The sequence below is a fragment of the Grampus griseus genome (assembly GCF_964374135.1).
Source record: "Grampus griseus genome assembly, chromosome: 6".
Lineage (NCBI taxonomy): Eukaryota > Metazoa > Chordata > Mammalia > Artiodactyla > Delphinidae > Grampus > Grampus griseus.
The window spans coordinates 96,384,701-96,411,423 of record NC_139000.1 but is presented as its reverse complement, the minus strand read 5'-3'; the positions used below and the strand labels follow the sequence as shown (position 1 = coordinate 96,411,423).

The 26,723-nt window shown below is 38.6% G+C and overlaps 1 pseudogene across 1 annotated transcript; it reads right to left on the bottom strand.

Annotated features, from left to right (window-relative positions):
* Window positions 1–20,534: 20,534 nt before the first annotated feature.
* Window positions 20,535–21,012, bottom strand: LOC309824508 (synaptosomal-associated protein 23-like; annotated as a pseudogene). Its single transcript has one exon. The product of its transcript is annotated as a synaptosomal-associated protein 23-like (transcript).
* Window positions 21,013–26,723: the final 5,711 nt, after the last annotated feature.

Sequence of the window (26,723 nt, the reverse complement as noted above, 5' to 3'; positions counted from 1 at the left end):
CCAACCAGAATAGCCAAGAAGTTTGGGAGTTGGAAATAAAAAGACATAGACCACAACACATGCACAAATATACATCTCAATATTTTCTTGTTTTCTATTTATAATCAGAGTAAAAAAATGTCACTAGGGCTTCCCTGGTGGTGCAGTGGTTGAGAATCTGCCTGCCAATGCAGGGGACACGGGTTCGAGCCCTGGTCTGGGAAGATCCCACATGCCCTGGAGCAGCTAGGCCCATGAGCCACAACTACTAAGCCTGTGCATCTGGAGCCTGTGCTCCGCAACGATAGGCTGCGATAGTGAGAGGCCCGCGCACCATGATGAAGAGTGGCCCTCACTTGCCACAACTAGAGAAAGCCCTCGTACAGAAATGAAGACCCAACACAGCCAAAAATTAAAAAAAAAAAAAAAAGAATTGTCACTAAATGGTTATGAAGGAATTTTAAAATAAATCTGATGTTATAACTATTGAGATAAATTAGTAAATCAAACTGAACCAAAAACAAATGTGTTTATGGGGGCAGGGGGCAGGCTCATTCATGGAATGGTTTTGGAGAATTAAAAATATAAACTAAATGGAATATTCTTTATTGAAAAATATTGTGAGGTTTTAATTTGTTTATAAACAAAGTCCTTTAAAATAATCTGTTGAGCCAAATAATTCCTATTTCCCTTCAATATCATTAGGAAAACCAGTGAGCTATTCTTATACATGGTAATTAATAAGTCAGCATATTGATTAGAAACCAAGATGTATTTATCATATTTCATTGTTATACAGACATCAAAGACTGTAAGCATCTTGTTATAGCAAATTTGATATATTTTATTTCTAAGTGGCAGCTAAGGAAGTACATTTTCCAGCTCACCCTTCAAAAGAACCTACTGTGAGAAGTGTGAGAAAGTGACAGCCTCCAGCTGCTGTGCCTCTGGACCTTTGGGACCTCCAACAGCCTTTACACTGAGGCTATGCTCTCCCCAGGCTGCTCCCAGCCAACGTTTGGATAATGGAATATGGCCCTCCCTGCCCTGTGTGGGATTACCATAGCTGGCAGCCTTTGCTCCGGGACTCCCTATACGTGTAGCCAAGACTTTCTCAGAGTTGCATTGAAGTCTGAGGCTCTTCTTCCACAATCCTCCCTCCTTCCCTGTCTCCTTTCACAGGTGTCAGATCTGCAGGGCAGTTTGAATGCTTTTCCCTCCTACTCCTGCTCCATCACTTCTTTATCCTCCACAGGTGTTTCCCCAGCAGATCACTTACATGTCTGATTTCATCTTGGCATCTGCTTGCAAGAGAACCCTAAGTGATCCACTAAGAAAAATTTCCTTTGGGCTCCTCTAGACTCCACTTGATCAACAGCAAGTGAATCCTTTTCTAGGAATTAATGGCGACACTCAACTCAGCTTAACATTCAAGGTAGGAAAGCAAGGATTATTTTTCACTCCAGAAAATGAATGACCCATTGGGACTGCAGATAATAAAACTTGGGGAATAATAAGAGGCATCTCCAAAGGACTGGAAATGCTTCATCTAGATTTAACACAGACAGGGCATTGTCCTATAAAACCACACAGATCTTAAATTCAATAGATCAAAATTTGTTTAAATTGTGTAAATCTAGAAAGATCTTAATTGTTCTTTTAAGTTTAAAATATTCGCATAATTCATGACAGGTTAATTTTTTTCAAGGATTTTAAAAAATTTGTTTTCACATGTGATTTTTTTTATAATGCAAAGTAATTCAGATCCTAATTAAGAGAATAAATAGGCACCATGTATGGCTCCCTCCACGCCCCCTTTTCATACCCAAAGCTCTGTTTTCTCTTCAACACCATCTGTTTAAATCTCCCAGTCTAGCTGAGATCCTTCTGGCCTGTTCTCTAACTCATCAACTAAAAATACTTAGTTTCAGCACTTAAAAGGAAAGACTGTTCTGCCTCTTCTTAGAGCTGGAACCCACTTGTTCTGCCCTGCAGCCCCCTGCCCCTACCTCACTACCTGGCTCACCCCATCTTGTCACTTGTTTCTAACACTGATGACCCTCCATGGGGAGATCTCTCCCCTGATCCTTCTTCCTAAGTAACCCCTTTCCATCTTTTTCTCCTTGACTTGTTTATTTTTCATGGCATTTATTAATAACTAAAATTATTTTTCTTTGTCTGCTGCCTTAGTAATTAAGGAAATGTAAATTAAAACACAGTGAGATACCATTTCCTGAACAACACCAAATTGGACACATTTAAAAAAGGTGACATTGTCTTTAAACTGCTTGTAGGGATGTAAATTGTTACAACCACCTTGGAAAACAGTTTCTCATAATTTCGTAGGTGTGAATGTGTAAACATTTTGACACAGCAATTGCACTGTATATAACCTAGAGAAATTCCAGCTCCTTTACATAGAAAACTCATTTAAGAATATTCGTAGCTGTTTTTATTGTAATATCAAAAATGGGGGAAAAACAATCCAATCAATTGGAATAGATGCATTTGCTTAATATAAATTTATAAGGGATACAATAAAGCAATGACAATAGACTACAGTAAAATTTTCATAATAATATTATAACACTGAGCAAAAAGCTAGTTGCAGAATACGTACAGTATGATTCCATTTTTTTAAAGTTCAAAATATGCAAGTCAAAGCAATATCTTATTTAGCAGTATATTCATATTGATGAAACTGTAAAGAAAAACAGTGGAAATAACAAACAGGTTAGGATTAAAGAAGGACCAACAGAGGCCTTCAAAGATATGGGTAAGTTTTCTTTTTAGGAAGAGTGGTTACACATGAGTGTTCATTTATTTTTATTCTTTACATCTTCTGCATAACTTTCACACATTATTTTGCAAGTTTTAAAAGACAAATCAAAACAATAATGTCAACAAACAATTGGGGAAAAGGAATATAGCAATAGCAACAAGAAAAAGTGAGCCCTGTCTGCTAGAAAGTATTACAGAGGACACAGAAAAACACATTCAAATGGGTTCTTTGTACACCAGAGGAAAGCTTTGCTTCACAACATCTTAATGATTTCAGTGAGGTTCCTAGCTTTTGAAACAGTGATTCTCTGTTCCCTCCCGCTACCTTGTTTATGACAAGGTGGATTCGACTAAGATACTTCTGACAGCTTTTAAACCTAAAACGCAATATAGAACTCTATTTCTTCTTTGACACATGCCACTTACATCTTTTTTTGGAGTTGGACTGTAGCTGTTTCATAGATGTGGGTCTTATGCCATGATCTGACCACACCCAGTCCCTGGTGTACCACTGCAAAGCCTCTTAGGATCAGGAGACCCTCACAAATGGAAAAACTGAATTCACACTGGGACTTCAGATCAAATGTGTATGACATCAGTCTAGTGGCTTTCTGAGTTAACCGACCCTGGGGTATATACGCGGTAGCCATAAAAGGTACTTTTAAGGAGATTAAAATGTACACTACTGAAAAAGATCAAAATTAAAATACATAACTGTCTTCATAGAAATTTAAATACCATTTTTACACATAGATTGTTTTGTTTGTGTAGTTGTAACAAAATAATCCTGAAGATGCATAACATGTTCTGTTTTGTAAGACAACTGTGAAGATTGTAGGTATTTATATTGAGTAGTGAGAATGATAGCATTTTACAACTGGCTTTGACATCCCTCATCTCACACACTGGATAAAAAAACTGATGATCAGAGAGATTAAGTAATTTCTCTTCAGTCAGGCACTGAGCTGGGACCAGAACCCAGGTCCTCCTGACTCAGGGGTGGTTCCTCCTTTCACCATCCAGCCCTGTCTGAAAAGGTTTACGGTCCATGGCAGTATCATATAGTGTATCTCATACCACCTTATTCTCTGTGATTAACACTGTTATTTATGAAGCTTACTCAGTGGTCCAGGATGCAACTTCCCATAATCTATGAGTGCTTCTACATCATTTAGCCACATCCGCAAGACAGTAAACTAAGGACTTTCCCCAAACTCTAGGCCGTAGTAGTAGATATCCCAGGCAGTAAAACATGTCCTGGAATAAAGAAATTCTTATGATTCATACCAGACTGCTGTAGCCCTGTTGGATTCCCTACAGCTTTAAATTTCGTATTCTTTTTTTTTGTTTTTTGCGATACGTGGGCCTCCCACTGTTGTGGCCTCTCCCGCTGCGGAGCACAGGCTCCAGACGCGCAGGCTCAGCGGCCATGGCTCACGGGCCCAGCTGCTCCGTGGCATGTGGAATCCTCCCAGACTGGGGCACGAACCCGTGTCCCCTGCATCGGCAGGTGGACTCTCAACCACTGCGCCACCAGGGAAGCCCCAAATTTTGTATTCTTGATGCAAGACTGCACAAAGCAGTTTAGAAAACAATGTAAACTAAGTAAACTAAGGCAGTGGTTTTGTTTTCTCCCATTTCCTACTTATTGAATGTTCTTGCTGCAAATAAATCAGATCTCTTTATTTTCCTATGAAATATCCAGTGCTATGCAAGAATGTTGGAATCAGATGATTCCAGTGTGTCTGACATCTTGTTGTTGGTGTCCGTTGAGTGTCTTTGTCCTTTCTCATATATGTTGTGATCATCTTGGTTCTTACTATAAGTGATTCTCAATAAAAACCTGGGTGTTTTGAGTATTACATTATGAGATTCTGGATATTATATAAATTTTCTGTTTGACTTGCCTCTTCTGACACCACTCTAGCAGGGGATGACAAGCCATCTCATTACTGCCTGGTGGAAATGGGGGTCCAGGTCATGGTCTCCAGGTTTTGGATTTGTCTCTGTTCTCACCCAGGGAGCGAGGGGTTCCTTGTTACTGCTCAGTGGGGTTGGGAGTTCTGGCTCCCACTGGACCTTCACTGATACCCCCTGCTGGGAGGGGCATGGGTGCCTTGTTCCTGCACCTCCTTTTGCCTAACTTGACATCACGGAAGAGCCTCATTACCTTTGGATGGTGGTGAGAGTCCTGACTCTGAAACCACCTCTGCAGGGAGGGGTCAGTGTGCCTTGTTCTTGCTGGGTGGAAGTGGAAGTTCAGGGTCTCTGTGGTCTTCAGGGACACTGCTGAGATGGTCACTCATTACCACCGGCATTACCACCTGCTGAGGATGAATATCCTGGCTCCTTATGTTAAGTCGTATGGACCTTGTTCAGGCCCAGCTCAGCAGGGGAGGGTTCTTTTTTTTCGAGTAGGCGAATAACGAGAGATCCACACAGCACAAGCCTTATTCAATGGGCAAAAAAAAAAAAAAGGAGAAGCAGGAAGTAAGTTCATGGATCAACTTCTCACCCACCTGGTGAAAGTGATTTGACTGTAAAGAGTAAAGACAAAGGGAAGGGAGTGAGGCAGAGGATGGGGAGGCACATGCCTTAGTTAACCAGGGAAGGGGCAGGGCTTTTTTGAGGAAGTGGGATACTACCCCCTTTATATACATTTTTGGTTCTTAATGTCTGGTTCTGGCCACCAGTAGGTGTGTCATTTAATATGCTAATGTAGTAAAATCAACATATAATGAGACTCAGGGTCAGTTGGAGGTCAGATTCGTTGCCATCTTGGTCTCAAGCGGTTCCATCTGTTTCTTTTTTTTCTTTTTTTTGTGTGTGTATCTTCCTTTCTTATCTGTGGACCCTTTAGCTTAAGGATTTATGTTCACTCCTGCTAAAGGTTGGTGGGGGGAGAGTTGGAGGGTTGTGAGCAAGGACACTCCTACTAAAGTTGGGGGTGGATGGGTTTTGAGCAAAGATCTGGAGCGACTCTGGCAATACCTTTTCAGGCCTTCTCTGACGCCCAGGGACTGGGGGAGTCAGTACTGGGTTGCCTTATTGCAGACTGGCAGGGGTGGAAGTCTAGACTCCCAAATTGGACTTTGCTGGTAGGGTTGGGGAGGGGGCTGTAGTTTTTCTGTGGTGTTTTGCTAGAGTAGAACAGTTACTGCCTAAAAGTTTTCTGTATCTTTAGGCCTCACGTATTCTGGTCCGTTAGCTAGAGAGGACAGGCTTTTATTGGGATTTTATTTTACTTTGTACACTATTTTGCCTTTTCCAATTGGCATTTATGGGTGCTGACTTCTCCACACCCAAGTCTGGAATATTAGATGCAAAAAGGGAAAAACCCAGGCAACTCACTGTCACCTATAAAATTCTAACACTTTACCAATTCCAAAAGAATATGACCCAACTATTACCTGCATTTCACAGTGATTTTTCAATACAGAAATATTTTTATCAGTAGAATCAGAGTTATTCTGCATACCTACCACCTCTTATTCACCACGTAACACCTATTTGGGGGACAATTTCTATTTATCAGCTACTAAAAACCATCTTAGATATTCCAAATGTTGCTATCTCAATCAGCAATATATCATTTGTTAATAGCCCAATGGCCAACAGCAAATGTATATAAATCATGGCTTGCATCCATTTGTAATTCACTAGAAATGCAGAAAGAATTTGGGAAGAAAAAGTATTCAGCTAGGTAGAGGTCATGGTAGATACTTTAAAGACTAGAAAATAAATTACTAGTTCTTAAGCATATGTCAGAATTACATAAATTTAAAGAAGAAAGACTGACAATTTGGAGAATAGTAGCATGAGCAGTCACGTGTAGGAGGCCAAGAGCATAGCATGAGTGAGGGGACAGGGGCCTCCCTGTCTCTGGTGGGAAAGACATGTGCAGGGGCCACTAGGCACACAGGATAAACAGAGGTAGGCAAGAGCATGGCAGGTTTTAGGAGACAGACATCAGCATTTTAAGGGGATTTCAAAGGTGAAGGAAACAGTTGACTATTGGAAATGAGGAAAAGGGAAGAGATCAGTTATTGGGAATAAGTGAATCTAGATACTCTAAAGGTAGTAGATGATGAGACTGAGGTCAGCAGCAAGGTTAGTTTGAGGCAGAAGATTCTTGAAGGAGGAGGTAGATGGAGTCTGGAAATAAAAGCTGAGGAAGAGGCAGGAAGCAGCCTACTGAACGGCCTTTCCAGAGGCTCTTCTCTGAAATGTTACCCAAAGCCTCCTTCCTCAGTCCAGTGGCACTCCCCCAGGCCTGGCCCTCACCGACCTTCTCGTGACATCCTCCTCCCAGTGAATTAAAGGTAAACATAATCATCAGACTTAGGGCAATAGAATAAAGGGAATGAGTATGAAGAAAGAGGCAGACGTCTCTATCCTAGAAATCCACGAGAAAGGGACCATCTCTGACCACATAACACAGGGAGGACTGAACTTTGGGGAGAAGAGAGAGGTGGATTAAAGATGTCTTAAATTGAAGGAGAGAGCCAAATTCCCAGGTCAGGGCATATGGCACATCCACTTTAGAGGCCCTGGAAACCCCTTCATGACTGAACTGAAAGATATTAAATTGGGCAGGTAGATAGGAAGATGCCAGGCTGATCCTGGGGATCACCAAATCCCCTTCCCACCTAGGCCCTCCTCTTTTGATTATTCATTTTTCCAGTTCACAGTTTTATTTGCTAGAAAAAGTTACTCTTGCTGCACAGATTTAAAAAAAAAAAAAAAGCCAAAATGTTTCCAGAAATGCAAAGAACTTTTCAGAGGGGCTCACAGCCTCACTGGGGAAGAAGGGAAATTTTGTCTCAATACTTCTTTTCCTTCCAAAACTCCTCACACAGTCTTCTCTGAGTCCTGAACCATCAGACCTAGTCCTCCCCACATCCCCACACAAAGCACTGCCCTCCATATCCTTGAACTCAAGGTGGGGATGTACCAACCCCCATCCTTATTCTCTCCAATCTCAAATCCTCCAAAACCTGGGGACCAGGAAAGGTCCCAGGCAGTAATACTTCTCTCAACAGAGGCAAAGAAATATTAATAAAAACAAAAAGAAAGAAAGAAGAAAGAAAGAAAGAAAGACTTATTGCTTTTTCTGTTAGATGCATGATCTCATTGCTTAACTATACCTAATGAGGCCTAATTCTTCCTTCTAAATCTGGCCTCTCAGTCAGCAACAGATTTCACCAGTCCCACTGTGTATCCTGATGATGCGCTGATAACCAAATGTCATTCTTGAAAACACGTGGAACTTTTGACTATTTTCTAGTGCAGGAATTTTGCAACCAGATTTCTAAAATACATAGTGAAACTGGTTTAAACACTAAACTTGAATAATTGATCTTAGGTTATGAATACAAATTATGAATAACCATAATATTATGAATAACCACAAATTATGAATAATCATAAGTCCAGTTTGGTTTACTAACATCTAATCCTCAGCAGAATGGAAAATGAAAAACTATAGCATTCTCTATTACATTTGCTATCAAATTTTAGCCAGTCTTGGAGACTGTCTTGGTTCTAGGACAAGGCCACATTTTGAAAGCAAATTCTTTAGAGTAGTGTTTCTCAAACTTCAGAGAATGTAAGAATCACTGGGAGGACCCCCCCCCCCCAGACCCAGAGATTCTGATCCAGTATTTTGGGACTAGGGGGAGGGAATTTGCTTTTCTAATACAAGATGTTGTTGATGCTGCAGTCATCAGCACATTTTGAGTCGCACTGCCTTGAAAGATTCCCTGTTTATTTCCATTTTCATCATTGCTGTGTTCTCCATACCTAGTAGCTTAGAACCATTCATTATAATATAACTGAAGAGAGGTAAGTTATAAGAAATTTTGCTCCCTTTAATTGCTTGATTTTGAATTGCATCCTTTGCTCAGTAAGCTACCACTGAACCAAGAATATAAAATAAACCCCTAAATTCTAGTAGTTAGAACATCAAGTATTAAGAATGTGCAGTTTGAATGAGCAAGACATCCTTGGTCCCTCAATGCAGCCCTCAAGTAAAACAGTGCCAGGAACTGTTTTGATTATTATGTCATCATGGCAGTCAGAGCTCATTGCCCACAGAGTTTAGTGAGGTGACATTGGCTGCTGATAGCGTTTTCTCATTAGCCCTTACCTGTAACATGCTTGGAGAATAGAGGGATACTTAAAATGAACTCACCATCTCTTGGTTTGACCAATCTCCATTTAATTGGAATAATTAGTTTTTCCAAAAGTCATACTGATTTAAAGGATATTTTTACTCTTCTGTAGATTTGAAAATTCTCATTGGTGAGGATCCCTTGAAGATATGGCCACTCCCCAGGGCCAGAGAATGACACTCCCCAGCCCCAGGGCCTACCTGACTGTTGGCAAGAGGCCCAGCGTCTACCATGTGGGCCTGTCCATAGCGCAGCTTATAGCATGAAACTGGCTTCTTCCAGAGCAAGTGAGTAAGAGAGGGAGAGCAAGTCATTTTGTCACTTATCTTGGAAGCAGTACCTCTATTCATGCTTCTGCTATATACTGTTTGTTCGAAGGAAGTCAATAAGTCTAGCCCATATTTAAGGGAAGGGGGAATCATACAACAGTGGGGATACAAGAAGATAGGGCCTTTGGGGGTCACCTTAGAGGCTGCCTCCCATAAGAACACTTTTTTGAAATGCTTTCTACATATACAAAATGAGCCAGTCTCCACAATTTATTCATCATAAAATTTCTCTGGTCAGTCTTAACATCAAACCGGCATACACTGCAATTAGCCTTAATTGTTGGCATGTCACAATACATAGTCCATTTTTCTAATTTGATAATACAGTTGAAATTTTTGATCACTCCACATTTAATTTGTTTTGTTTCTCTTATAAAAATTTTTTGTATAGAAAATTTTTAAAAAGTTTAGAGGACAGTGTTGAACTTAAATGTATACTTTTATAGGTCTTAAGCTCAAAGAAAATTATTTTTTATTTTGGGATGATTAAATGGTCCTCAGAAACTTACTTGTACTATGTGTTTGCTTATAGAACCTTTCAAGTTTGAGTACATAGTTGAACTTTCAAATAGTAATTTGGCAGAAGTAAAATGGTTAATGTTGACAAATTCACATAGAATATCGTCTCATCAGTATCCAGCATAGATCTCACACTTCATACACCCAGAAGGCCCACTTGAGACCAAGATGTCATGATGAGGTTCCTCCCTCCCCAGTAAGGACCACAGCTCAGCCAGCTGCAGACAGGGCTGATCAACAGGTTCATGCTCTAAAAGCAGAGTTGCATTATCTCATTCAAACTCCCTAGTAAAAATTTCTATTCTAGGTATGCTTCTTACCTTCATCCCAAAGGTACGCAGAAGAAACTAGAGGAGAGTTTTCTGGAAAGACACATCTGGTCCTTCTGTGTGAACTTCAGTCACTCAAAATGGGTATGCTGCCTGTAGAAACATTTCAGCTTGCAAAAAACCTGGCCCAGTATCAGACTTCACTTGAATTCTACACTGGTAGCAGTGAGTGGAGAGGAAAGTCGTGCAGGGACAATATCCTGCAGAGGAACACAGTCTTGCGTGTAAGTGTCTCCTTGGTTTTGCCAAGCCTCAGTTTCCTCTTCAGTAAGAATTAAGTAAAAGAGTGACCTTGGGTTAGGCAAAGTCCTAGATACAACATCAAAAGCACAAGTGATTGGACTTCCCTGGTGGCGCAGTGGTTGAGAGTCCGCCTGCCAATGCAGGGGACACGGGTTTGTGCCCCGGTCCGGGAAGATCCCACATGCCACGGAGCGGCTGGGCCCGTGAGCCATGGCTGCTGCGCCTGCACGTCCGGAGCCTGTGCTCCGCAACGGGAAAGGCCACAACAGTGAGAGGCCAGCGTACCGCAAAAAAAAAAAAAAAAGCACAAGTGATTAAATAAAGATAAGTTGGTCTTCATCAAAATTCAAACATCTTGAACTTCAAAAGACATTATTAATACATGAAAAAACAGGCCATAGAATGGGAGAAAAAAATTTCAAAGCATATATATGATAAATGACTTGTATCTAAAATATATTTTCAAAGCATACTCAATTACCAGAAGAGAAAAATGCAATAAATAATAAACAAATATTTTTGAATAGACATTTCATCAAAGAAGATATATATAGGAGTGACCAAACACATACATGATTCTCAATATTTTTAGACATTTTAGTAATGCAAGTAAAAAACACAATGAGATCCTAATTCACAATCACTAGAATGACTACATAAAAACACTGGACAATAACAAGTGCTGGATAAGATGTGGAGAAATTGGAATCCTCATTCATTGCTCAAGGGAATATAAAAAGATGCCGCTCTCACTTATTTGAAAATTAACTCCTGAGCATCCATCCAAGAGAGATAAAAATATGTGTGTCTGTACAAAGATTTGTACACGAATGGTCATAGCAGATCATTTATAACAGCTAAAAAGTGGAAATAACACAAATGCCCATCCATGTTACAACACAGATGAACCTCAGATATAAGTAAATTTTAAAAAGCACAGATTATAAAATTCTATTTATATGAAATATCCACAAAATATAAATATGTAGAGACAGAAAGTACATTAGTGATCACTTAGAATTGGAGTGGGAATGAAGAGTGACTGCAGATGAACACGAGGGATCTTTATGTGGGGGTGGAAATGTTCTAAAGTTGGGTTGTGGTCTTAGTTGTACAACATTACAAATTTACTAGAAGCTATCGAATTGTACACCTAAATTTGGTGACTTTTATGGTATGTATATATGTATACTTATACCATATAATATATAATTTTATGTGTATATATATATGATATATATACATCAATAAAGCTGGTAAAAAAATAAAATACACTGGTAACTTTCAGTGTTGTGGTAAAAAATGCATGGTGTATGGGGCTAGTTAATGAATGGCAGCTATTAGTATCACTATTGTCTTGATTTCTGACTCTTCTTTGTCATCATTTCGACTTCTTAACTACTATGTAAGATTAAGAGACCAAACTTGTATACATACTCAAAAAATGGAGTGATAACTCACCTTTTCCTGCCACATTCTTGTGCCATTTAGATAAAAAAGAAAATGAAGAATATGTAATATCATCACCTACAGATGGGATTATGTCCATAATTTAATTAGACCTTATCAGTATTTGAAATTATTTTCCCTAAATTCTAATCCATGAAGGCACAATCATTTCTGTTAGAAGTCTTCACTTCATAGCGAAACCAAATTATTTAATAGTATTTGCATCAACTGAATCTTAGGAAGCCATTTATATTTTTAAACATTTGCTAGTTTTCTTTTATAGCTCTTGTAAAATATAAAAATAAAATTATTTTAGCTTATAGTCTATAATTAGAGATACCATCAAGAAAAGAGAACAGAAACTGAAATTCTAATAGCAGAATGAATTTTATAGGCCATTAGAAACTTTGAGAGCCACAAATTTTAATTAACATTTTATGTTTGCAAGTTGTTAGAGCCATTGCATTTTGCTGCCCTTCTATGTGTAAGAAGCATATTTTAAATAGTGAATGTAGAAAACAAAATGGGAAGAGCTCCACCAATAATCCAAATACTTTGTTTTTCTATATTCTCGAGGGCTTCTGCCAAGTTGTATGCTTGCTTCTTTTTATTACTGGGGGTGGGGTAATCCTCTACTAGAGTGGGGTAAAGCAGTAAGAAAACACAGGTAAAAACCAAATATTTTTTAAAAACAATTTTAACAAAAGTAATGCTAAATATCTAGAATTTTGTTTCATTGCAGAGTTACTTAGCTCCTTTTTAGACTAAGGCTGGGAATCATCACATTCTTTCACATTTCAAAATAGACCATGATAGTGTTGGGTACAGACAAGAAAATTCCCAAGTTCCTGAAAATTACCTTTCTGTTTTAAGTAAATAAACCCTGGAATCATCTATGGTTTTAAGAGGCAAGAAAATACACTGCGTGTACAAAAATTAGAAAATTAAAGCAACAAGAAAATACTATGCAGTATAGGCAATGGGCAAAATTCAGAACAATGTGAATTTAGGAACTCCTATTGAAAGGAAGGAGGAAGAGGAGGGTGGATATGGGGAAGGTGGTATCTACTTCCTGCTGACACAAGGAGTGCTCTTGAGTTTAGGTCTCAGGCTCCCTTGGGAGATGAAGAAGAGATCCTGAGTCCTTGGATCATTTGGTAACAATGACCTGTGACCACTCCTTTCCCCTGAGCCCCCAATGTCTATTAGATGAAATTGTCCTTCTGGCTAACTCTGCAGTGATGTGTAACTCACCTTCTTTTCTGGGTCTTGTTATTTGTTTTTTTTCTGGACACTTATTGTTCTATCTGTCCAGTGTTCTCTTTTTGGGAGACACTTTCTACCCTGTTCATCTCTGCAATGCCTTCCATCCACATGATCTCTACAGAAGGTGTCATATTCTTAGCTGACGAACCCCTGGTTGATTCATCAGGGATGAGCTTCTGACCTAGGGTTGGATGATCAGGATTCTTCCCTAGGAATCTAAAATGAGACTAAAATGTTTCACTTCCCCACTCCCATCTGATTCATCTCGTGAACAAAAGACATAATCTTAGGTACCCACATTCATTGAAGGAACAAAAAAGCCATCCCACCCAGGAGGATAAGAATAAAGTACACACATATAGGGAAGCAGAGAAAAGAGACACAATCTCTTTTTGTTTATTTTAGGAAATTCAAGTTGTATTTCTGTAATGTTATTTTGAGAAGACGTATTTCTAATACCAAGATTGTAGTTACATGTCCATTGAGCTCTCCCCCTTGTAGGTAGAGAGTATTCACTTTGTTTAAAACTTAAACTGTGTTCTTTTCATCTAAATATTCAAGCCAGTTTCACGTAGAAGCACACACTTTTCTTTACCGTTGAGATGTTACATAGATTCATAGATTGAAGGACAAAGCTCTCAGAGAAGGATTTTTAGACAAACGCCACCCTTCTCAATGAGAGAGATCATTAAAAAAATCACTGGAGATCAAATCTCTTGGCCTCAGTCAAGTCTTGCCTGCCTGTCCTTGCCAACCTATATGATATGTATTTGACATATATAACTAAGAAATCAGTGTTGTTGTTTAACAGCTAAGATTTTTGGAGTTTTTATACCACAGCATAACCTTACCTGACCTCACTGGCATGAATATTTATTTAGTTTTTATACATTTTTTGACTTTTACTTACATGGAACTTATTTTATTGATGTTTTATATGAGAATATAAATAAAAATAAATTTGCATTTCATCACCACACAATTATACAATGTAATGTTGATTGGTTTTATCTATATATTTATATCTATATCTATATATTTATCTGTATCTGTCTATCTATATCAAGAAGAGTCGTAGGGAATTATGTTGAGATTTTTAGTAACTTCTATGTAAGCATAAGAACTGTTCTTTGAGGGGAAGCAAGAATGGGAGTGAAAAACTGGAAACTGCACTCAATTGCAAGAAATACTAGCCCCAGAACAATTAAAAAGGTTATGTGTATATATCTATATATATAAAGGTTATATATATGGGAAATATAGATATTATTAATATAATATACATAATATATAATAATTAATATGATAATATTGTATAATTTAATGTAATATTACTATTTCATAATATATAATAATTTACTATAATATTAATGTAGTATATATATTATTTTTATGAGAGGGAAATATATATATATATATATAAAGGTTATATATATATATTTCTCTCTCATAAAAAACCAAAGGGACAGCACTTTGTGGGTGTAGCACCTCCATGATATGATTTCAAGAGTCTTCTTAACAACTCCTCTATGAGCTCAAGAACAAAACAAAAAATCCCCACTCATTTTTGCTCTAATTCTCATATACATATATATATCCCTGATCTATACATCTTGTAGATCAAGATCCTGCTAGTCATTCCATTGAACTGTTATATTTTATTTCATTTGGTACTCCATCAATTACACTCTTTCACATTTTCTCCCAACTTCCATCAGAAGTGCACACATACTTTGTTCATGTATCAAACACTGTTGATACCACTTTCATGGACATAGGAAGGTTTACACCAGCCTTCTTCTTCAGGGATTTCCATGCAGAGGCTGCATTGATAAGGAATGCATATTATCAAGAAACACTTGGCTCTGGACAAGATGGTAACAGCCATGTTATGAGATAAAAGGACAGAACTCTGAATTTGGAAGCAGGTCAGAGTGTTATATGACGCTCGTGGCTGCATTTTGATATGTGTATGTACTTGGCTGGATAAAATGTTGAAAGAGACAAAAGAATTTGGCCCACAAGTTGCCTATATACTCCTGACCATAAATAAGTTCTTATAACTTAGTTTGTATCAGAAAGCAACCTCCACAACATTAACATCGGTCACGGTCAGGTAGCATAACAAAAAGATGAAATCATGATATTGGAAACATTTAAAAAAACATGGAGCTGCTTACTTCATGAAATGTTGGGAAATTACAAGTGTTTTAAAAATGGCTTTATTGGGCTTCCCTGGTGGTGCAGTGGTTGAGAGTCCGCCTGCCGATGCAGGGGACACGGGTTCGTGCCCCGGTCCGGGAAGATCCCACATGCCGCGGATCGGCTGGGCCCGTGAGCCATGGCTGCTGAGCCTGCACATCCGGAGCCTGTGCTCTGCAACGGGAGAGTCCACAACAGTGAGAGGCCCGCGTACCGCAAAAAAAAAAAAAAGGCTTTATTGATGCACAAGTGTTATGTTAGACCTCATAATAAGGTCTGCTATGAGGTGAATATTTTTATAACTGATAAATTTGAGGAGAAACCAGCAGGAAGGGTAGGGAGTCTTCTTTAGTGAGGGGTCCAGTCACACCAGCACCGCGTAACAGAGAAAAGCAGCACACAGCCATTCTGTACTCCACAGAGAGAACAAGAGAGGGAGAAATAGAGCATACACATCAACGAAAATGCAACAAATGGATAGAATAAACCGGAGTCTGAAAAGTAATAGTAAATATGGTGTGAAAATATGAATGAAACTTACTGTTAAGATTCCTGGGAAAATCACAGAAACCCCTCAGGGGACCTTAAGCTCTGATGTGTAAAACGGCAACTATATGCTCAAAGTACCAAAACAAATTGTGAACTTATCACTTCAGAAGTCAATCAGATCAAAAGGAAAATTCAACACTGGGGGCATAATGAGACAAATTCTAATTTACTTGACAGAAAAGGAGGATCACTTTAAATCACCATGTGGCTAACAGGATTTTAAAATGGGCCAAACAGGCTAGAGAAGAACATTTCAGTAGAAGAAAAATTCCCTAATACACTATCTTATCTATCTTATATAAGCAAGCTCTGGCAACTTTTTAAAAATAGTTTTCTTGAAGTATAACTAACCATAATGGGTTGAATAGTGTCCCCTCAAAATTCATGTCCTCCCAGAACCTCAGAATGTGATGTATTTGGCAATGGGGTATTTGCAGATGTAATTAAGGTAAGGATTATGATGAGATCCTATTAGGTGAGAGTGGTCTCTAAATCAAATGAGATTGTCCTTATAAGAAACAGAAAAGAAGACACACAGAGACGCAAAGGAGAACACCATTGGAGATGGAGGCAGAGATTTGAGTGATCAATCCAGTAAATGCCAAGGATTGCCAGCAACCACCAGAAACTAGGGGAAAGGTATGGAACAGATAGTCCCTCAGAGCCTCCAGAAGGAACTAACTTTGCCCAAACCTTGATTTTTTGACTTCTGGCCTTCCAGAACTGTAGGGAGAAAACAATTCTGTTGTTTTAAGCCACCAAGTTTGTGAAAATTTGTTTTGGCAGCCCCTAGGAAACTAATACAGATCTGGGAACTAAGGTGCCATAGTAACAGATACCTAAAAATGTGGAAGTGGCTTTGAATTTGGGTAATGAGTAAAGACTAGGAGAATTTAGAGGTTGGTGATTGGAAAAGCCTCGATCATCTTGATGAGAAAGTAGAAATATGTTGTCAAAGGTGATTTTGATGAGAGCTCAGAGAGAAGTCAAAAGCATTGTGAGGAAAGTGTCTCATCATGAACATCCCATTGTTCATGAACAGAATCTTGACATAAATATATAAATATAAATCTCTCTGGTGAGACTTTAAAAGGAAATGAGGAACATTGTATTGGAAATTGGAGAAAAGGTATTTTTTGTTATAAAGTGGCAGAAAACTTGGCTGAATTGTATTCTTTCATTCTGGGTGGAAAATAGAACTTACACGCAATAAACTTGGATATGGAGCTGAAGAGATTTCCAAGCAAAGCTCCTTCCTGCTGATAGTAAAATGCCTGAGGAAAGAGAGAAACTGAACAAGGAACTACTAGGCAAAAAGGAACCAGCCCTTGATTATTTGGAGTGTTTCAAGCCAATCCAGATTACAAAGTATGAAGAAACGAGGAAATTCATTTTTGGGGGGAAGTGTGCTGGGGAGAGAGGGCCAAGGTGTGGCTGGAAAATGTGTTGCAGAAGAGATTATGTAGGTGACTCCTGGGTCCACTCAACCATCTCAGCAGAAGCCTGGAATAGAGATGGAGTTATACGGGAAGATTCAGTGAAGAACTCTTTTGCCTAATGGAGTGGACCCCCTTGACATGCACCAAAGACCAATGGGGTTTTTGAGAATGTTACATCAGCAGAAACACTGCCAGCTTAGACTGAAGGGAACAGAGACAGGAAGTAATGAAGGGAAGCTATTAAACTCCTGAGATTTTACAAACAGGACGTGGGACTGATAGAACTACTTGGTTACAAACATGGGCTGCCCTTCAGGAAAAAGGATGAACAGTTCCAAAGACAGAGTGTGGGCATGGAAGTAGACCCCAGAGACACAGGCTTAGGGCCAGGGGCCAACAAGGCCACCACCATGGGCCCAAAGGACAGGCATCAAGCCATAGAGAATCTTCATTGAAACCTAATGGGATTTGTCCTGCTGGGCTTAGAGTTGCTTGGTGACCCCTTTCCATTCCTAGATGAAAACGAGAATGTCTATTCTGTACCTGTACCGCCACTCTATTCTGGAGGAGAAAGTGTTACCAAGTCTAAGACCATACTGCTCGCTGCACAACAGGCCAATAATCAAGAGACGGGTTGTAGGGTCAAGGAATATGACTTTATTTGGAAAGCCAGCAGACCGAGAAGATGGTGGGCTTGTGCCCCAAAGAACCATCTTGCCTGAGTTAGAATTCAGGCTCCTTTTATACTAAAAGGGGAGAGAGTAAAGTCAAACACTTCCTAGTTTCCATCAGCCTCTGGAGGGGATGTGTTAATATTTTCCTCCCTGCAGTCATTCACAGGTGGGCCTGATCAGGATATTTCCTGTGAGCTAAACAAAGGTATTTTAGCTTAATGCTCATTACCTGGAAAGCAGGGTTCCCAGAGATGGGCCATTATGTATAATTTAAGCTTATAGTGATTAACTTGTAACACAATACAAAAGATTCTTCCATATTACAAAAGGTTGTTTTCTAGTTTCATAGGTCCACAGATGGGGAGACAGTTTTTCCAGGCATGGACCATACTACCCAGAGTCTCACCCATGCCTGATTTAGATGATGAGATTTGGGACCTTTTATGTTGATGATATTTAGTTGAGAGTTTGAGCTTAGAGTTGATGCTGGAATGGGTTAAGGTTTTGGGGGATATTAGAATGGGGTGAATGTACTGGGCACATGAGAGGGATGTGAATGTTTACTATCAGGTAGGAGCCGTTACACTTTATTGCTCCTTTACTCAGAGTTTTACTAAATGTTTTTGTTTATTTTTTATGTGAACTTTCAAATTGGCTTGTCTAAAGCACCTCACCACTCACCAAAACAAAAATGAAAACAAAAACTGTTGTTATTTTAATTGGGATCACATTAAATGTATACATTAATTTATGAATAACTAATATCTTAATGATACTAGGTCTACTTAAAACCTATTGTTTAAGACATATTTACCTGGCTAATTTATTATTGATTTCCTCTTCCCTTCTATCCATATAGTTCTTTCTTTCTTTTTTTTTTATTTATGGATCTTTGCTTTATTCAGTTTGTCAAATAAGAGTTGAAAAAATTATTGCTTTCCACCCCCCAAAAAGTAGTCACAGAAGCACATCGCTTATTTGAAAAAAGTTTCCTAAGTTACAAAATTTAATCATAAGGATCAAACAGTGGTTATTGGTCAAACCAATCGACATCAATATCTTTGAAGTGTGCAGAAGATAGTTTTAAAATAAAGGGGACAAATATCAATCAAATTCTTATAACTGTTCAAGATCTAAACAAATGTGATTCTGGAAGTTGAATACAAAAGGCTAAGAGAATGATAGTGCAGTCATCAATAAGTAAACCAAAGACATAATTTTCTAAATCATTTTTAAACAGAATAAATTCTAGTTTTAAAAAAAGTTTAAAGCTACATAAAACTCAAAGTAATCTAACTGTTTTCTACCTGAGATCAAAACAAGTTTCTTTTTTCCTATCTAAACATAATTCTTGGCAGAGATAAATCTGAATTCATGTGATATACTTTGTCAAACTTTTCAAAAAAATTTTAAGCCCTGCTGTAGAAAGAAATTCTCATATATACATATTTACATATTTTTTCTTCAAAGACTAATGACACATTTATGAGGTTAATAGGCCTGTAATGCGACCATGATACTATTTTTAAAAATTAATTTATTTTGGCTGTGCTGGGTCTTCATTGCTACATGCGGGCTTTCTCTAGTTGTGGTGAGCGGGGGCTACTCTTCATTGCGGTGCGCAGGCTTCTCATTGTGGTGGCTTCTCTTGTTGCAGAGCACGGGCTCTAGGCACGCGGGTTTCAGTAGTTGTGGTGCGTGGGCTCAGTAGCTGTGGCTCGCGGGCTTTAGAGTACAGGCTCAGTAGTTGTGGCTCACGGGCTTAGTTGCTCCACGGCATGTGGGATCTTCCCAGACCAGGGCTTGAACCCGTGTCCCCTGCTTTGGCAGGTGGATTCTTAACCACTGTGCCACCAGGGAAGTCCAAATGATAGTACTAATAATATGAAAATAAAAAGCCATTCATTCATACCATGTGTTCCTATATGGTGCAAAATGAAATGGGATCATAGAATTTATGTACATAAATGAATCACCAAGAGTTCAGAAATTAAGCTCACTTTAAGAAAACTCATTCAATTCTTTTTTGAAGCAGAGGTTGCAAAGTTGTGATGTGTAACAAAAATATTGTGTATACAGACTCCAAAACCAAGCATTGGCCTAAATTGGCAATAACTGCAACTTAAATAGAAATTAAACCCAACTAGATCTTCACTGTGGTTATGCAACTTTGGGCTTTAGGGTCTGCAGATTTTACTGAGGTAACAACCTCTTATCTCTTGCCTCTCCTCCTTGTGCCTGCCCCCAATGCCCCCAGCTTCCTTTTACATGGCTGTGTTTGGCAATGCTTCCAAATTTTGAAAGCAGAAGAACCTGCTAAGTAAATGGAGAGAATGAAAAACAACACCATATATGATGTATGCATACCAACCTAAGAGTATGGACTGAGAAAGAAAATACTAGAGGGAAAACTAAGCAGCAGTCTACCCTCAAGGGAAAAAGAGAAAATAAAAGAATAGGGGGGCTGTTACTCCTAGATCTTCTTCCACATCATCTCCCGATTAGAAGAGTGTGGAAACAAAATTTCAAACTCTGGAAAGGTAATGACTTTGAAGGAGGAGCTAGGGAAGTGAATAAATGATAAAGAAGTACAGCAGTAGCTTTAGCTGTCAATGAGTTTCTTTGCTCTGGCATTGGCATTGTCAATACGACCTTTGTTGGTGTCAGCCTTTTCTGTGATCCATTCTATTTATCGATTTTGAGCCTCAATCTCATTGCCCATGTCCAGGGCCATGTTTTTTAGATTTCCTAGGATACTGCCCACTTGATTCAGGTTCTCTCCCATTTCGTCTTCCCTGGCATCATTTGTTAATACTATTACATGGGCATATACAGAGGCCACAGCACTAGTTTAGTTCTGTTAAAGTCTTCTCTGCTTCTCTCATGTCTTTGTTTATTTGGTCCATGCCTTCTTCTATGTGTTTTAGTTGTTCCCCTTGTTCATCCAGCATAGTGATAGTCTTGACTCGTGCATCCTGAGACTCAATGTCTAAACCCAGGATTCTTCTTGTACTTTCCAGAGACTCATCAGTAACCTGGTTAGCCCTCAGCTGAATTTCTTCTGCCGACAGATTATCCATGATGAATTAAAACTCTTGATAGGGCTTCCCTGGTGGTGCAGTAGTTGAGAGTCCACCTGCCGATGCAGGGGACACGGGTTCATGCCCCGGTCCGGGAAGATCCCACACGCCGTGGAGCGGCTGGACCCGTGAGCCATGGCCGCTGAGCCTACACGTCCGGAGCCTGTGCTCCGCAACGGGAGAGGCCACAACAGTCAGAGGCCTGCATACTGCAAAAATAAATAAATAAACTTATAAAAGGCAGAGTAAAATCTCTACTAGTTTCACAATCTTTAGAAAAAAAAACATTTCCCTGTGCCCTCCATCCTGGCGAAGGTGAACAGACCCAGAAAATAAAACAGACTGGGAAGAAAGTTCTAGAGAGCGGTGAATTGACACTGAGGAACACAGCTGTGTTTCACTTGGACTTTTGTCAGAAGGCATCTTCCGAAGGACAGAGAAGTTGGGAGAGATTCTTACACTTAGCAAAATGCCTTTCAGATTCATTCATGTTATTATGTGAATCAGCAACTCATTGTTTCTTATTTCTGAGCAGTATTCCATTGTACAGGTGGACCACAGTTTTTTTAGTTTCTCATCTGTTCAAGGATATCTTGATTGTTTCCAATTTTTGGCAACTATAAGCAGTCATGTACAGGCCATTTTTGTGTGAATATAATTTTTCGATTAACTTGAGTAAAGCACAGGCGTGAGATTACTGGGTTGTAACATAAGCATATGTTTAACTTTACAAGAAACTGTCTTCCAAAGTGGCTCTGCCATTTTGGATTCACATCAGCAGTGAAGGAGAATTCCTGTTCTGCATACTCACCAGTATTTAGTGTCATCATTTTATTGTTTTAATTTTACTAATTCTAACTGTAGTATCTCATTCTGATTTTAATTTGCATTTCCCTAAAACCAGTGATGTTGAGTTCTCTGTTGTGGTCCGTTGATATTTTTATTCCAGGCTGGTTACTGTGGTGCTTGGGATGGAGGTTGGATGATCGTTGAATCCTCTGATTATTTAATTAAACCTCAGTTTTAAGCAGCCACTCTGAATCTGGGTCTTGGGAGATGGACCTCATTCGTGTTCTTGCCCCTCCTCCAGGTTCCGTGGATTTCCATGAGCCCCCTCCCCTATGGTTTGGCCACTCTTCCCTCTGAAGATTGAGGCTTTTATTCATTTGGAAAGATAGGGGAGATGGATCTGGGTAGATTTTCAGTGGTGGCCTCCATTGTTCTTCCCCAGCTCCCCAAACTGCACATTTAACTGATCTTCCTCCTTTAAATTAAGATCTTTGTTCTTTAGGATAAATAAGGAGGGAGGGGTCTGGGTGGGGTTTTGGCAGTGGCTGCTGTTCCCTCACCAGCCAGTACCTTTCTCAGCATTCTCCCCATCTTCCCTGTGGTTGTCTGGTGGGGTTTCTAGAGGGAAAAGACTGCAAGATGGCAAAATCCCACCCTCATATCAGAGGCTTCACACTCTCAATATAGCCCATGCTTCAACAATTTGTTTAAAATGTCTTGTTTAACATTTCTACCTATTTATATGTTATTTGGCAACTTCTGTCTCAGGTAAGCAAATGTTCTGGTGCTGTTCTCCCTACAGATTCTCATTGATCAGCTGTGTCCTCAGTTCTCTTATAGTCTCATGAAAATTAGTTAGTTATAGCTTTTTTCTTGTTTTAAGGATGGGGGCAATCCTCTTTCTAACTCCTTACATCACCAATCTAAAACTGAAGTCCAGTTTTCAAATTTTGAAGCTGTTGGCTGATAGACTAAGCTACAAATCTTTAAAGGGCAAAAATGAGTCTCTCTTAAACCCATCTTCTGTGTTTTATTTTAAATAATGTACTTTTAAATTCTAGAATATCTACTTTAGGGCTATGTTGTTTGGAGGATCTAACAATCTGTCAATTGAAAGCTATTGAGGACCCAGCCTTAGAAAGAAGGATGAGGGAGAGGTAAATGAAATCTTACCCAAACTGAAATTTACTAATTGGATGGAAGCAACCAGCCACTTATGGTTTCTGTCTAATAGAAGAAATGGATATGTAATAAAAGGTACCATCTAGATCCTCAAAGGTTCTTTTATCCAAAATCTGTGACATGCGATTAAATGTTACAAGACATGCAACAAGGTAACATGGTGTGGCTAAACCCACAAGAAAAGAAGAACAGATAGTAGAAAAGTTCAATGGATGATCCAAAAAGTAACCTTAGCAGACAGGACCTCTAAGTAATCATGATTAATATGCTAAAAAAATAGAGAAAAAGACACAAAAATGATTGAATGGATGATTTTATCAAAGAATTTAGACATTCTATAGAAGTAAAACCCATAACTTAAAATTGAAAAATGTGATATCTAAAATTAAGAACAAAATGGATAGCTTTAAGAACAGATTGACTAGAACAGGATTACTGAACTATTCAATAGAAAATGCCCAAAGTATGGCATTTCTTGAAATGAATTCAGGAGAAATTTTTTTTTATTTTATTAAGCCAAATGATAACTCTTTTTAAAAAGTCTGAAATGCCTATCATGAAACGTGATGATAATTACATCTAAAACTTTTATCTATTTCGTAGTAAATATTATGATTAAAGTAATCCACAAACCCATACTGACAGTGTTAAATTAGTTATAAGTAAAAATATGATTGAAGAATCATTTAGCTCACAAAACCTTAAAAACAGCAATAATATAATATAAAAAATTACACTTGATAGAAATAATCAGCACAAAATAATATTGATGACAGGTAAGATTTACATGGTAAGATTTTAATTTGGTAAAATGTTGATAAATAATTAAAAAAAAATTTTTTTTTCTGGTACGCGGGCCTCTCACTGTTGTGACCTCTCCTGCTGCGGAGCACAGGCTCCGGACGCGCAGGCTCAGCGGCCATGGCTCACGGGCCCAGCCGCTCCGGGGCACGTGGGATCTTCCCCGACCAGGGCACGAACCCGCATCCCCTGCATCGGCAGGCAGACTCTCAACCACTGCGCCACCAGGGAAGCCCAATAATTAAAAATTTTGAAAATGTTTAAAATCTTTTAAAATTAAATTAAATTTATTTTTTATTTTTTAAACATCTTTATTGGACTATAATTGCTTTACAATGGTATGTTAGTTTCTGCTGTATAACAAAGTGAATCAGCTATACGTATACATATATCCCCATATCTCCTCCCTCTTGCATCTCCCTCCCACCCTCCCTATCCCACCCCTCTAGGTGGACACAAAGCACCAAGCTAATCTTAAATAATTTCACTTAGTTAACAACTACAGACAAAACAAAATGCACATAGACATAAGATAGACTTAGTAAACTTTGGTCAGGAAATTAAATTTTTTTCTATAATAGTACTTCACTAAGGAATTGGAACCAGTGAAATTACTTTTAATGCAGTTTTTTAAATGCAGAAATTAGATTTTATCTACAGTGGAAATACATTTAAGGAAGACAATATTAATTGAATATTTTAAATAAAAATAAAATGTAAATTTTGATATGATTTTGACTAAAGTTTTGTATTCTTTTGATAAATGTGAAAGTAGTGGGGTCAAAATATGAATTGCATGAAGATGACAGGAGCAAAGCTACGGAATCAAGATACCTTATAATATCAGGTTTTCTAATCTTTGCCTTGAATTTTGGAAGGCTTTCATCCTTCTCTGAGAAGGAAACAAACAGACAGTTCACTTACTTTTGAACCCTAGCTCTGAGGACAGGAAAGCCACTTTATTTCAGAAAAAACAACAACAACAATACACTTTTCCAATTTCCTTTTCCTTTAACAATCTTTTAAACTCTCAAATGATTTAAATAATTTCTTCTAATGTCAATAAGTTACTGTGAAATGGCCTCAATTCCAAAACTTCTGTATATTTCTCTAAGTTTGAGGAAATCTAGATGTATATTTTGGGGCTTCCCTGGTGGCGCAGTGGTTGAGAGTCCGCCTGCCAATGCAGGGGACACAGGTTCGTGCCCTGGTCCAGGGAGATCCCACATGCCGCGGAGCAGCTGGGCCCGTGAGCCATGGCCGCTGAGCCTGCGCGTCCAGAGCCTGTGCTCCGCAATGGGAGAGGCCACAACAGTGAGAGGCCCGTGTACCACACAAAAAAAAAAAAATTGCAAATTTTGTTGACAAAATTTAGGGCAAAGGCAAAGGAAAATGAAATCCAGAGACTGGAATTTTGATTTTAGCTATATCATCTTAGGTTAGTCTCTTAAACACACTGGCTAATCTTTTTTATCTGACTAATAAAGGAATTAGAGCAGACTCAGTTTGCAAACTCAAATAATTTCAAGTTTCAGGCAGATAAAATCAGCAATTGATAGTGATTTGACAACCAAGGTGAATTTTCACAAACATAGAAAAAGCCAACTTCTATACCTGTTAGGAGTCAGAATGGTGACTGGGGTTACCCTGGTGCTTGCATAGTCAAAATGCATTTAGAAGTGTGTGTCTTTGTGTGTGTGTAACTAATTAAGATATCTTCAGGGGCATAGCATTTTATGATAAAATCCTCTTTAGAATAAATTTAAGGTTTAAAATTCTATGATTTTTGTAATGTTATCTCTAATTTGAACATCATAATCAGAGGAGCTTTTCAGCTGATTTCTCTTGTTTCAAATTTCATAACACTCAGTATTTTAAGATTTTCCTCTTTCATGGAAATGATAAACAGCAAACAGATATTAGAGGAGTTTTGGAACAGCTGTATGCAAAATCAAGCTGCCTCTTTATCTAGAAAAAAATCAGGACCAATGTGAATACTGCTATGCCTGATTTTATTTCATTCTCTAGGAATGAATTTTTAACGGCTTTATTAAGATATAATTCACATACCATAACAGCTCTGTTAAGATATAATTAATATACCATAAAATTCCCCCATTTAAAGTACAAACTCAATCTTTTTTAGTGTAGCATCAGAGCTGTGCAATCATAACTACTGCCTCATGTTAGAATATTTTCATCACCCCCCCAAAAAAATACCCATATCCATAAGCAGTCATTCTCCATGCCCCACCCCTACTACCGCCTAGCATCTGGCAAACACTAATCTACTTTCTGTATCTATAGATTTGCCTATTCTGGAAATTTCATATAAATGTAATAATATGGTAGGTGGCATTGTGTGTCTAGTTTCTTTCACTCGGCATAATGTGTTCAAGGTCCACCTACGTTGTTGCCTGTATCAGTATTTAATTCCTTTTAATTGTAGAATGATATTCCTCTGTATGGGTATATCACATTTTATTTATTCATTGATCAGTTTATGTTTCCACATTAGTTATATGGGTAATGCTGCTATAAACATTCATGTACAAGTTTTTGTGTGGATGTATGTTTTCATTTCTCTTGGGCATATGCCTAAGTGTAAAATCACTAAGTCACAGAGTAACTCTATGCTTAACATTTGAAGAAACTGTCAGACTCTTTACCAAAGTGGCTATACAATTTCACAATCAAACCAGCAGTATATTGGCTTGGGATTTCTCCACATCCTTGCCAACACTTGCTTTTTTAAACATATTTATTGGAGTATAACTGCTTTACAGTGGTGTGTTAGTTTCTGCTTTATAATAAAGTGAATCAGCTATACATATACATATATCCCCGTACCTCCTCCCTTTTGCCTCTCCCTCCCACCCTCCCTATCCCACCCCTCTAGCGGATCACAAAGCACCGAGCTGATCTCCCTGTGCTATGTG